Here is a 14948-nt window from a genome sequence, read left to right on the forward strand (position 1 = left end):
GAATGAATTGCATAAATTAAGTAGGGACATTGTGGACGTTGACAGCATATAGATATCTAAATCCAATTAGTTGTGTGTTCAAGAGATGGCGCCCCACGAGTACAGACTTCCCTCCCTGTACACTACAAATAGTTAATTACACACACACGGCCACGTTTTCACATTCCGATATTTCTATAATCGAGATATACTGTATATTGATTCGTTCAAATTATACGCAAACTTTTCAGACTTGAAAACTAAGATTGTATTCAGAAGAGTGACAACGCATTATTCGCAGTATCCTCTTATCTTAATATGAGACGATGTCTTTTTCATATTCCTTTATGTAGACGTTTCAGTTCGCTAAGGTTGATAGGAATACAGTGGAATGCAAAGGAATTCAAACTGCAACAGACCAATGGGTCCTTTCGAGGCTGTTTGTGGTGGTGAAGGATATAAGAAAAACAGCTTAGTGTGGTAACATTTATAAGACACAGAAATTTCACCTGCACATCGTCAGTGTGACATTCTTATGATACTGCAACGTGCATTCCCAATGAGATATGTCCATCTAAGTACTAGTTCCCCTCGTTGTGTGTAATTGCCTATTCATTACATGTTTGTACCGTACGGGTAGGAGGTTTTACATTAGTGGGGTCCCTTCTCTTGAACATTCTTGATCAAGCTTCTACATAGATTTATATATAGCGTCTGCATTCGTCATATCTGTGTGGAAATAACTATGGTGAAGTATCTCGGAGGAAAGTATTGCTTGATTAAAAACGATGGATTTGACATCACTTTATTTTGTAGTGTTTTATTTGTTAAGGATTTGTTTATATTCACTTCAACACTTTAACATAACGTGGTGTCCTTGAGAACCATGGATGTTAACGGTCGTGTTCCAGGGTCTTGCCGTGGTGTTCCAGGGTCTTGCCGTGGTGTTCCAGGGTCTTGCCGTGGTGTTCCAGGGTCTTATCGTCGCGTTCGAGGGTCTAACCGTCGCGATTCAGGGTGTTACATTCGTGTACAGGGTCATACCGTCGCATTCCAGGCTCTTACCGTCGTGTTTCAGGGTCTTACCGTCGCGTTCCAGGGTAATGCAGTCACTTTCCAGGGTTTTACCGTTGCGTTCCGGGGTCTTGCCGTCGCATTCCAGGATCTTACCGTCCCGTTCTAGGATCTTGCTATCGCGTTCCAGGGTCTTGCCGTCGTATTCCAGGGTCTTCTCGTCGCGTTCTAGGGTTTTGTCGTCGCGTTCTAGGATCTTTCGTCGTGTTCCAGGGTCGTAGCATCGTGATCAGGGGTCATATCGTCACGAAGATATGGTTTCTAATGATTTCTCTTGCAATGTTCTTGTGAAACACTGGTCAAGCCTTATTACATAACCTTATTCGTCTTCTTTGACTGCCTAGCTCATCATATAACTGTATATCCTAACTACTTCATGAAATTAGTTTTTATATATCCAAGCTGGAGACTCTTAGCGTGTTAAGACGTGGTCAACATTTTCTCACTCTTTATTCCCTCATATCTGCTGATGGCGAGACAACCTCACCCTTTTGTCTAGAATAGAAAGCTCCATTATTTTGGAGATAATGCGGAAATAACTCGCTGTTAGACTTGTGTGACAGAATAACCATACATTCCACCAACAGCATGTATCATTTCCTCTGGGTATTGGACCTTTTTTTTTTTCTACGTTGGATGCTCCCGACGAGGGCAAAAGACCATATAAAGGCCGGGCCTTAATTGAAATAGATATGCTAATGAAAAGGAAAAATGAAGCAAGGGAAAGTATTTACGAATTTAGATTGAAAGTAAAAACCTGTCTTTGAATATGTGCCAGGTAATAGTTATTGGGAAAGACATAAGGTAGAGAGTTCCAAAGCTTCGACGTGTAGGGAAAGGAACAGTTCTCAACTGACCAACCTTGAGTTGAGATTGGCCACACAGTAATTTTACGTAGCTGCTTGCCGAGCACTGCATGGTCTAGGTCTAGCTACTGGTGCGGCACACAAGTAGTCAGCTCTGGTTAGCAAAAACCAAAGTAATGCCTGTAGAAGTGGGAAAGTGAGCCATCATTACTGCTTAGGGCAAGCGGGTCAAGGTTTGAAGTTAACATGGGAGAGTTTTTAACTCTGACCTCTTTCGACTTTAATCTGTTGAGTAAAGATGTGAGAGCAATACTTCATACACGGATGGATCAGTCCTTTGTATAAACAGAGCTACAGTTTGGAATGAAAGAAATTGTCATATAAACAGGACTCCCAGTTTCTTAGAGGTAGACTTAGCAATTTCCGTATTGTGGGGTTTCCAAGATAGAGCGGATGTTGCAGTAATGCTAAGTATGTTCATAGTTAAGAGGTGAAATTAACGAACCGTCGAAGGAGAGGGGAAAGTTGAAGAATTTTCGTTAGAGATGGACAAAAACTTGGCCTTGGAGACTTTAAACTTGACCAGATTTCATCTACACCACTAAGATATCCTGTTCATGTCTTTTGAAATTGTGACGAGATGCAGATCGAGTAAGAGAAGGAGTAGAAATGAGGGATGTGAAGGAATACAATGTTTAGTCATTAGCGTATGACTGCATTTGGCTATTTGTGGAATTAAAGTAGTAGTTGATAGAGTAAAACTGTGTAGGATACAGGACAGAACCCTGAGGTGTCACTGCTGCTGATGGAGAAATGGAGAAGCTGATGCATCAACAACCGCGGTGGTTGATCAGCCAGAGAGGAAGCTAGATATGAGGGAGCAAATTGAGGGAGGATGGCCAAAATGGGGGAGCTTAGAGATGAGACGCTGATGCCACACCTTGTCAAAAGATTTAGTTATGTCAAGGGCAACTACAGAGGATTCCCCAAAAGTTTTCACAGATGACCAGTCATTAGTAAGATGGGAAAGAATACTAGTGGATCTCTCCTTTTGGAAACCATACTGATGATCGGGGAAAAGAGTGAAATTCAAGATATCTGAGGATATAGTTGAAGATTCAAGGTGTCTGAGGATACGAGAGTTGAGGAGGATTCACTGACTTGGAAATGGTAGATGTCAAAACGACAGGACGATAATTAGGAGTTAGAACGGTCACCCTTCTAAGAAGGGAAAGTTCTGGTTTTTGAACAGAAACAGAACAGACGAGCATGCACATGTGCAAATTCAGAGGCACAATCGTTAAGTATCCTGGGATGGATGCCAACAGGACCATAAACGTTGTTTGTGTCCAGAGAGAGAAGCCCTTTTCGGACTGTTCGCTATGAGGTAACGGGGAGGGGCATAGGATTGAGAGGAGGAAACATCAGGGGTTTGGGAATGTTTGTCATCCAAAGTAAAGTTAGAAGAGAAACGAGAACCAAAGGGAGTTACTTTGTCTACGGGAGAGACAGCTATAGGACGGTCTTAAAGGAAAAGTGGAGCGATAGAAGTTGTTAGAGATGCCCGTAGCTAAAGACCAGAGAGACCTGTCAGTTGTTGAAGATAAGTTTTCGCACTTCTTTACAATAAAGGAGCGCTTTGCTTCACGGTTAATATGCTTTCAGTGATTATGGGCAGTGATAAATGCTGAATGGGAGTCGAAGGAAGGAGTGTTTTTCCAAGCCCGATATACATGACCTCTTGCCTGAATGGACTCTGAACTGGAACAGTTGAACGATGGATTAGATGAAGAGGTCGTTTTGGAGGAAGGGGGGGATAATTGCTTCCATTTCCGTAACCACCACCTCTGCTATGCTTTCCGCTGAAACAGAAGCACCACCATATAAGAGACAGTAATTTCGTGAGTTATTCCAGTCAGCTTTGTGCCGTTGAAATAGATGTAGCTAAGACGCCATTGGTAGAAATGTTACCGGATGGTAAGACTCGGTTACCAATGCCGTCTTGACTACGTCTCGTCCTTGTATGTCAATTAACTGTTCTAAGTCTCCTGTATCATTCTTGTATCTCCCCTGACGATGTGATCATTACACGAAAGTGTACTTGGGAACTTTTCATGTTTCATTTTCATCGTGGTTATCAGCTAATACTAGACCACGCGCACCACTGTTACCTATTGATATATATATATATATATATATATATATATATATATATATATATATATATATATATATATATATATATATATATCACATAGTACTCTCCAACAGCCAGGACTCTAACCTAGGACATTTATATGGTAGTCGGGAGCACTAACCTATTAGGCACCATTATAGCTAGCGGTTAGCGTTCCCAACTAACATGCAAAGGTCCTGAGTTAGTCTTGGATGTTGAAGGTTGTGTTTTAAGAAAGTGTGCGTCCATATGCGCTATATTAGTGTTCATATTCCTCCGCGTTTCTCCAGGAAGGTTCTGTAAAATGCTAACCGGTGGTAATGTCAAATTTGACAGGTCTAGGCCCCGTTGCTCATGGATGTGAGACGAACAGTATTAGAGTACTTGTAATCTGTCATTTCCGTATTGTTGTCGATCATAGCCTATCGGTTAAGAGTTCCCGTCTACCACTAAATAGGTCCTGGCTGTTGGGAGGGTATTGTGTTTTGTGAAAGTGCGCGATCATATGAAATGTATTCGTTTGTGTATATATATATATATATATATATATATATATATATATATATATATATATATATATATATATATATACATAAATCGCTGTCATATGTAATGCACCAAAACCACAGCTCCTTTTTCACATCCAGGCATCACAGACCTTTCCATGGGTTATCCAAGACGCTTCACATTCCCTGGTTCAATCCATTGACAGCACGTCGACTCCGGTATATCACATCGTTCCAGTTCACTCTATTCCTTGCACTCCTTTCACCCTCCTGCACGTTCAGGCCCCGATCGCTCAAAATCTTTTTCACTCCATCCTTCCACCTCCAGTTTGGTTTCCCCCTTCTTCCTTCCACCTCTGACTCGTATATCTTCTTTGTCAGTCTTTCCTCACTCACTCTCCATGTGTCCAATCCATTTCAACACACCCTCCTCTGCTCTCTCAACCACACTCTTTTTATTACCACACATTTCTCTTACTCTTTCATTACTTGATCGAACCACCTCACATCACATATTGTCGTCATTTTATTTCCAACACATCCATCCTCCTCCGCACAACCCTATGTGTAGCCCGTCCTCACAAGCATACAACATTGTTGGAATCGGTATTCCTTCAAACATACCCATTTTTGCTCTGAGATAACTTTCTTGCCTTCCATACATTCTTCAACGCTCCCAGAACCTTCGCCCCCCTCCCCCACAGTGGGGCTCACTTCCACATATCTAAAACACTTCACTTCCTCCAGTGTTTCTCCATTCAAACCTGCCTCCCAATTAAGTTATCCCTCAACCTAATAACCTTGCTCTTATTTACATTTACTCTCAACTTTCTTCTTTCACTCACTTTACCTGTCACCAATGTCTGCAGTTTCTCACCCGAATCAGCCACCAGCGCTGTATCATCAGCGAATAACAACTGACTCTTCCCAACCTTCTCATCCACAATAGACGGCATTTTTGCCCCTCTCCCCAAAACTCTTGCGTTCACCTCCATAACCACCCCATCCATAAACAAATTAAACAACCATGGAGACATTACGCACCCCTGCCGCAAACCGACATTCACTGAGAACCAATCACTTTCCTTTCTATCTACTCGTACATATGCCTTACACCCCTGGTAAAAACTTTTCACTGCCTCTAGCAGCTCACCTCCCACACCATATACTCTTGAAGCCTTCCACAAAGCATCTCTATCAACAATATCATATGCCTTGTCCAGATCCATAAATGCTACATACAAATCCATTTGTTTTTCTAAGTATTTCTCGCATACATACTTCAAAGCAAACACCTTATCCACACTTCCTCTACCACATCTGACACCACACTGCTCTTCCCCAATTTGATGCTCTGTACATGCCTTCACCCTCTCAATCGATATCCTCCCATATAATTTCCCAGGAGTACTCAAAAACGCATGCTTCTTTAATTCGTACACTCGCCTTTATCCTCTTTTTCTTTGGCACTATGGCACTATGCATGCATTCCGCCAATCCTGAGGCACGTCACCATTATATATATATATATATATATATATATATATATATATATATATATATATATATATATATATATATTTATTTTTATTATACTTTGTCGCTGTCTCCCGCGTTTGCGAGGTAGCGCAAGGAAACAGACGAAAGGAATGGCCCCACCCCCCCCCCCCCCCCCCCCATACACATGTATATACATACGTCCACACACGCAAATATACATACCTACACAGCTTTCCATGGTTTACCCCAGACGCTTCACATGCCTTGATTCAATCCACTGACAGCACGTCAACCCCGGTATACCACATCGCTCCAATTCACTCTATTCCTTGCCCTCCTTTCACCCTCCTGCATGTTCAGGCCCCGATCACACAAAATCTTTTTCACTCCATCTTTCCACCTCCAATTTGGTCTCCCTCTTCTCCTCGTTCCCTCCACCTCCGACACATATATCCTCTTGGTCAATCTTTCCTCACTCATTCTCTCCATGTGCCCAAACCACTTCAAAACACCCTCTTCTGCTCTCTCAACCACGCTCTTTTTATTTCCACACATCTCTCTTACCCTTACGTTACTTACTCGATCAAACCACCTCACACCACACATTGTCCTCAAACATCTCATTTCCAGCACATCCATCCTCCTGCGCACAACTCTATCCATAGCCCACGCCTCGCAACCATACAACATTGTTGGAACCACTATTCCTTCAAACATACCCATTTTTGCTTTCCGAGATAATGTTCTCGACTTCCACACATTCTTCAAGGCCCCCAGAATTTTCGCCCCCTCCCCCACCCTATGATCCACTTCCGCTTCCATGGTTCCATCCGCTGCCAGATCCACTCCCAGATATCTAAAACACTTCACTTCCTCCAGTTTTTCTCCATTCAAACTCACCACCCAATTGACTTGACCCTCAACCCTACTGTACCTAATAACCTTGCTCTTATTCACATTTACTCTTAACTTTCTTCTTCCACACACTTTACCAAACTCAGTCACCAGCTTCTGCAGTTTCTCACATGAATCAGCCACCAGCGCTGTATCATCAGCGAACAACAACTGACTCACTTCCCAAGCTCTCTCATCCCCAACAGACTTCATACTTGCCCCTCTTTCCAAAACTCTTGCATTTACCTCCCTAACAACCCCATCCATAAACAAATTAAACAACCATGGAGACATCACACACCCCTGCCGCAAACCTACATTCACTGAGAACCAATCACTTTCCTCTCTTCCTACACGTACACATGCCTTACATCCTCGATAAAAACTTTTCACTGCTTCTAACAACTTTCCTCCCACACCATATATTCTTAATATATATATATATTTATATAATATTCCTCCAGCAGGTAACCTCCTTTTCAAAGGCAAAGATATCTTCAGTTTCCTGTGATCTCAATGTATGTATACTTATATATAGATAAAGTAACATGGAGCGGTACTATGTAAATATGAATGTCAGATATAAGGATGGGTAACAGGAGAGAAGGAGACTGTTTCCTTCGGGGAAGACTCGGGCTTTGAAAAAGGGAAAGCAGAGGATCGAACATGGTTGACAGTTTCTCTTGTCATCTACTGAATTTGTAGGAGAGAAATAATCAGGCGACCTAGTTTGAAACTTGTTCTCCATTATCATACCGTTGCTAGGCCTCGCGGGTCGTGTGTAGCAGCTGTGCCGTGTGACGTTCTCCCCCAATCTTGTATTCCCCACTAGACTCCACTGTTCGTGCGTACCAGAATTTAAATACCTTGTCGAAGACATTATTTATTATTCAGTTGGTTATTTGGGCTTGAGATCCTCTCGCTGCCAGTGTCGTTAATGTCAACAATCGAAAACTCCGTCACATTATACTCGAGTGTGTAAGATGATTCCAAGTCCATACATTGTTTCAATGTATATATAGCCCTTCATAGTCTTTTGTATACATACATATATATATATATATATATATATATATATATATATATATATATATATATATATATATATATATATATATATATATTATATATATTATCCCTGGGGATAGGGGATTAAGAATACTTCCCACGTATTCCCTGCGTGTCGTAGAAGGCGACTAAAAGGGGAGGGAGCGGGGGGCTGGAAATCCTCCCCTCTCGTTTTTTTTTTTTAATTTTCCAAAAGAAGGAACAGAGGGGGCCAGGTGAGGATGTTCCAAAAAAGTCCCAGTCCTCTGTTCTTAACGCTACCTCGCCAACGCGGGAAATGGCAAATAGTTTAAAAGAAAGAAAGAATATATATATATATATATATATATATATATATATATATATATATATATATATATATATAGTCGCCAGGTCCATTCTCGGCTTGTCAATCGTAATACAGGCCGGGCCCATGTGTGACTCTAGTATAGTGGGTTCTGTAAGGTGGATGTGTGTGTGTGTGTATGTGATGCGCGGGGGGGGGTGATGTAGTATGCGTGTGTGGAATGTAGTGTGTGTGTGTGTGTGTGTGTGTGTGTGTGTGTGTGTGTGTGTGTGAAAAGAAATGACTTATGTTAAATGGACTGAGGGCTTCATCTTCCCGTCCTTGTTAAGTGGTGTCCTAAAGCGAGAGGTATTGTGGGGTGGGCACTGGTCAGATTAATGACCGCTTTACTGGCTCGCTAAATGTGGACGAGAGGAGGAAGGGGATGGCGCGGCCGAGGTCCTGATTCACTGAACATAAAGTAAAACTCTCGTTATTTTGCTTGTAACACAAACACACAGACACAGATCCACCAGAAGACATGAAATTAAGAAACTTAAAAAACAATTTAAAAAAGTTTTTTTATATCAATAGTGAATGAATAAGGTAAAATGACTAAGGATATGGTTAATGCAGACACCATACATAGATTTAAGAAGTTGTATGATAGTAGAGAATGTTCGAGATGGGCCCCCACGAATATGACTCCCTCTCCGTACAGTACAGACAAATGAATGCACACACACTCTCTCTCTCTCTCTCTCTCTCTCTCTCTCTCTCTCTCTCTCTCTCTCTCTCTCTCTCTCTCTCTCTCTCGTTTTACGTGTTTGTAGCACAGATAACAGGTGCTCATACGACAAAGGCCGTGTGTGTGTGGGTGTATGTGTATGTACCTCCCACGAGACGGCCATGAACAAACCCACGCCGCCACGCCCATTAGTCGTACCGTCGTGCACAGCAAGTCATTATCTCGTGATCTCGTACCATCGTGCCTCGAGAACGCCAAGTCTTACGGCGGGAATAACATTACCAAGACGGTGGGGGGGAGTGATGGCGGGTACGTCTCGTCTCTTTCTACAAAGCGTCTCGTGTGTGTCCGCTATATATACAAGTGATTCTTGCGTGTCGGGTCGAAGTTGGGCAGCAGCTGCCCATCTTAGCCTCATCTGCTCTCTTTTGGGGGGGGAAACTCTTCAATAATCTCAGGCCTCTAGGTTTGTATGTGTGGACAATATGTACTTAAGTGTTGTAATGGGCAAAAGATGGCAAAGATACGGTAAGCATAGCTTGGAAGTTGATATTCTTTATTCCTCGCTGTTTTTAGTTTTTCCACTACATTTGACTTGTCTTAGTGCTGGATTTAGTGGTTCCCGACAGCTAAAGGCCATGTACATTATCGTTTCTAATCTGGTCATACTCCGTATAGTTGTATGCGCATTGAATATATTATCATATGGTACATACAGCCATTCCCTTAATGTTTAATAACCTGTCACTGAAGGTGTTCTGTGCCATTTGTCCCGTCAGTAGTCTAATTTGCTTTAAGAGAATAAGGAGATCTAAATGCTTCCTTTAAGGACGCTCGCTGTGCGGTTGGAGTGTTCTTTCAGGTCGGACAAATAACTTTAGTCTTCATTGAAATTTCCAGTTTTCTCTCATAACCGTATTTCTCTCTCTCTCTCTCTCTCTCTCTCTCTCTCTCTCTCTCTCTCTCTCTCTCTCTCTCTCTCTCTCTCTCCAGAGTTAACTAACGATGGCAAACTTGGCGATCAAACTTCTTTCTGATGATACATGAACCTAGCGTTGTGCTATCACTAAGAGGAATTACGGATAACGAAACGAAGAAACCAAACTGTGTTCACAATGGTATGGGACTGTTAGTTAAACAGGAATATAATTAAATCTCGATTTATCTCTTAATAAATTTGACTATTGACGCTGGCAGTCGTTAGGTCTAAACCCCACATAAATAAACCAACAACAAAAGTGAAAGTCCATGGTTTTACACTATTGGAGATCATTGTGTAGCAGTGTATAAAATAGCGGCCTGTATGAGATTTCGTGATATTGGATGTGATCACGATTAAAGGATGATAATCGCTTAAAGATTTATCGTTATCTATGATGATCAAATAAAACTTCCCGTAATGATATAATTGATTTGATGATCTGTGTGCTTCATACATTGAAAATATATTTACAAATATGGAATCACGAACAGAAAATGGAAAACATGGTATACTTACGTCTCTCTCTCTCTCTCTCTCTCTCTCTCTCTCTCTCTCTCTCTCTCCATGCCATAAAAAGTAAGGGAAGTGGTTTATGACTGCTTACGTAACATTAAAAAAGGATCAGTCGTTGTAACATATCATGGTCAGAAACGCTGGAGTCATTTCTAGTTTGTCGGGGATGGTGGGGCGACTGTGGGATGTGATGGTTAATGGAAAAGTAGACCTCGTGTTTCTGAGGACACGGAACAGGTTCGTTTGTCGTCAGTTTTTCCATAATTATGTGATTCTCGATATATATATATATATATATATATATATATATATATATATATATATATATATGTCGATAAATGTACTTTTAAGATTTTCCCTTCCTCCAAAATAGTACAACACTGGCGGAACCTATGCACACCGAAATGACCGGACAAGAAGCAAACCACAGCCCTCGTAACCCAGTCTCTAACCCAGATTGTGCTGGGGGCACCACCCATCTCTACAACATGACACACGCGAGTTCAATATGTTCACAACAAAGATTCGATAACCACAGTGAAGAAACTGAACTCTCAGTTCACACACACACACACACACACACACACACACACACACACACATAATGACCCGCGGATTCTACCAGTGGACGTAGCCAGTTTCTTGTGGGCTCCGGTGGCCCCATAGAAGGGATTCCCGGAAGTTTTATATTTAAAAAAAAAGGCAAAATAGCGCCTCGAAGAGACAAAGAAAAAAACCTCATTCGCTCATGTCCATTCTCTAGTTGTCGTGTGTAATGTACCGAAGCTACAGCTCGTTATCCACAATCATGCCTCGCAGACCTTTCCATGGTCTTCCCATATATATATATATATATATATATATATATATATATATATATATATATATATATATATATATACACACATATATATACATTATATATATTATGTATATTTGAAAATAATAGTTGAAGGAGAGAGAGGTGTGACAATAAAAGTTCGTTCACTCGAGAGAACAAATTTGACACAGGGACGCATTAACGTCAGCACAAGAGTCGTCTCAAGGCAGAAATCATTACTGAAGCGAGATGGAACTTCACCACTTGTGAAAGTAGCGTCCCAAGTCCTGACTGGCCTGGTTCGGCTTTGCCTGGCCGACGATCACTTGGTTCGCCTTGGCCTTCCTCACTATAACCTGGCATGGCCCAGTATGATCTTGCTCGACTTGGCTTGGCCTATGACTTGCTTTGTCCCTGTCTGATTTGGTCTGGCCTGACGTATCCTAGTTTGGGCAGGACTTGTGGCAACTCGCACGTATCCTGGCAGTCTAGGCGGCCTGTCATGGGTAGAAGGTGATGTGTCTGACGGGATGGGAAGGGTAGAAGTCGATGAAGAGCAGGATGGGATGGGAAGGGTAGGATGAAATCAGCTGGATTGGGATAGGAAGGACAAGGTGCTGTTGTACAGAATGGGAAAGCGTAAGGTGGATTGGCTCGCCTGATGATGGTGCACAGTAGAGAAGCTTGACTGATGATGGTGCACAGTAGAGAAGCTTGACTGATGATGGTGCACAGTAGAGAAGCTTGACTGATGATGGTGCACAGTAGAGAGGCTTGACTGATGATGGTGCACAGTAGAGAGGCTTGACTGATGATGGTGCACAGTAGAGAGGCTTGACTGATGATGGTGCACAGTAGAGAAGCTTGACTGATGATGGTGCACAGTAGAGAGGCTTGACTGATGATGGTGCACAGTAGAGAGGCTTGACTGATGATGGTGCACAGTAGAGAAGCTTGACTGATGATGGTGCACAGTAGAGAAGCTTGACTGATGATGGTGCACAGTAGAGAGGCTTGACTGATGATGGTGCACAGTAGAGAAGCTTGACTGATGATGATGCACAGTAGAGAAGCTTGACTGATGATGGTGCACAGTAGAGAGGCTTGACTGATGATGGTGCACAGTAGAGAAGCTTGACTGATGTTGGTGCACAGTAGAGAAGCTTGACTGATGATGATGCACAGTAGAGAGGCTTGACTGATGATGGTGCACAGTAGAGAAGCTTGACTGATGATGGTGCACAGTAGAGAAGCTTGACTAATGATGGTGCTCAGTAGAGAAGCTTGACTGATGATGGTGCACAGTAGAGAAGCTTGACTAATGATGGTGCTCAGTAGAGAAGCTTGACTAATGATGGTGCACAGTAGAGAAGCTTGAATGATGATCGTGTGCAGTGGTGTGATTAGACTGTTCGTGGTGCGCAGTTGAGTCATTGGCGTCGTCATCTTAGTGCGAGTGGCGCCTGTGTGGGTTGGCAGCGTCCGCAGCACGTAGGCATTGTAACTCCACGACGTATAAGTTTCTCACGTGTTGTGATTGAAAGGACCTAGTCTTTCAATGGTAGCGGGGCATTTGTGCCTCACCCTTCGTCCAGAATCTGTTGGAGAAAAGAGATAGGAGGACGTTTGCATCTGCGGTATTAGGGAAGGTGCTCCTCGTCAGCACGGCTGTGTCGGAGCCACCAAGACAAGGTGCTCCCCTACAACCTCAAAAACTTCCCTCCCCCAAACCCCAAAATTCTCTTAAGTCCAGAGGCCACAGACACACTTCAGCAACACATTGGTACCATAGAAGAATACCTCGCACATAAACGCATGACAGCATCATGCATAAGTGCCTCACGCCAGGTAGACATGACTTCAGTGTTCACCCTCGCAGCACAATTTCCATTCAACCACAACCTCTCGGTGAATACCCTACTACTGCGAGCATCCCATGCGACACACACACACACACACACACACACACACACACACACGGACACGCACAAACACCTCACAAAAAACATTAACATCAACGAGACTTGCAAAATTAGCCACTGAATGCATTAAGAAACATCTCATTAATACAAAATAGATAATCTCTAACAGAACACATACGTGGTGCATCCTAACCACAGTTAGTTCTAGTTGGACCCCTCGGAGACCCTCAGTACGACTGGTTAATGTAACATCAGGAAACTACTGTCAACCCAAAACAGAGCACTGCGCATAACAGTACACCAAGCCCACTACCAACAACACGACGAATCCAAAATCATCCCCATCTGTGCGAGATCACCGAGGGACGAAAAATACGTACCCCAGTCATAGCCACAGACCAGTAACATCCTATACTCCCCTGCATGACCCAGTCTCACCACATGACACTACTCTTATATCCTCAGTAGTGTCTCCTCTTGACACCATCATGTACGAACGCACGTAAAGTCACCTTCTAACCCAGTCTATCCTACACCTCTAAATCCAGTGAATCCTGGACATTATACTGCATAGTCAGAATCTTGAACATGTATCGTCAGACTCCAGCTGCCACCAACCCACTTCGACAACACTTAACATGTTCTGCCATTTAACACCACACGCCACAATATGTAGCTGCCCGATCTTCACCCATCTGTCGTGCCTCGTCAGCTGGTGCTCTGCATTGCCTATCTGGGACCGACCCACAGATGTTCGCGGATCACTGAGGTTCATCGGCTTTCCACACATGTCAAAGCAGGGCAGCAATGATAATAAGAGCAGAAGTAACGAGAAGCATTACAAGGAAAACATGTTTTGAATCCGTAGAAAATGGTGTGAAGTCTGAAGGTAGAGCAATTAGATAATCAAGTAGAATTCTGTACAGCTGATTCCCGATACTTGAGTACGACGTTGCGACTATTGAGCACGACGGTACGACCTTTGATACAACTCTTAATGGACAGGTCTAAGGTCACGTCGTCTTACTCATGGGTCGTGCAGCCATGATCGAGGATCGTACCGTCGTGCTCAAGGGTTGCACCGTCATGCTGAGGGGCCTTATAGTCGTGCTCAAGGGTCGTACCATCATGCTCAAAGATCCTACAGTCGTGCCGAAGGATCTTAGTCGTTTTTAAGGATCGTACCGTCGTGCTCAAGGGTCGTACCATCTTGTTAAAGGCTTGTACCCTTCCAACTCAAAGGGTTAAGCCTCTACTCCTGCGTGGCGCAAATTTATACGGAGGTCTTCCTCCTCGGGTGGAGGTGGCTGCCCCTGGCGCAGGTTCACCTTATGGCCGACATAAAGCTGTGCAAGACGGCGTAATCAGCGGTACAGGCTTTTACCTGGCGTGACGTACGTACACCGCAGGATATATATGATAATGGACCACTAGTTGATGGTGAAGATGGCCGAGTTAGCAGGAAGACTCGTGGTATATGAGAAGGATGATGGGGATTTGGATCATACGTGGGACAGCTGAGTGACAATGAGGAAATGATGATAGGCGTAATGACCAAAGTATTGGAGGGTAATTATTGTGTAATTTACATTTGTCATTAGTGCATCGAGATGATGACGGAAGGTCTGTGTCGGGGATTATTTAGGCTAGCGAGTTGCCGTCTCGGGTCTGCGACGGTGTGCGTCGGCTACGTAC

General features: G+C 43.1%; 1 protein-coding gene across 1 annotated transcript in view; it reads left to right on the top strand.

The window, feature by feature from the left end:
* LOC139764783 (uncharacterized) overlaps positions 1–14948 on the top strand; it is a 74219-nt gene that overhangs the window by 16144 nt on the left and 43127 nt on the right. The window lies entirely within an intron of this gene.

This window comes from Panulirus ornatus, chromosome 4 (assembly GCF_036320965.1).
Source record: "Panulirus ornatus isolate Po-2019 chromosome 4, ASM3632096v1, whole genome shotgun sequence".
NCBI classification, from domain to species: Eukaryota; Metazoa; Arthropoda; class Malacostraca; order Decapoda; family Palinuridae; genus Panulirus; species Panulirus ornatus.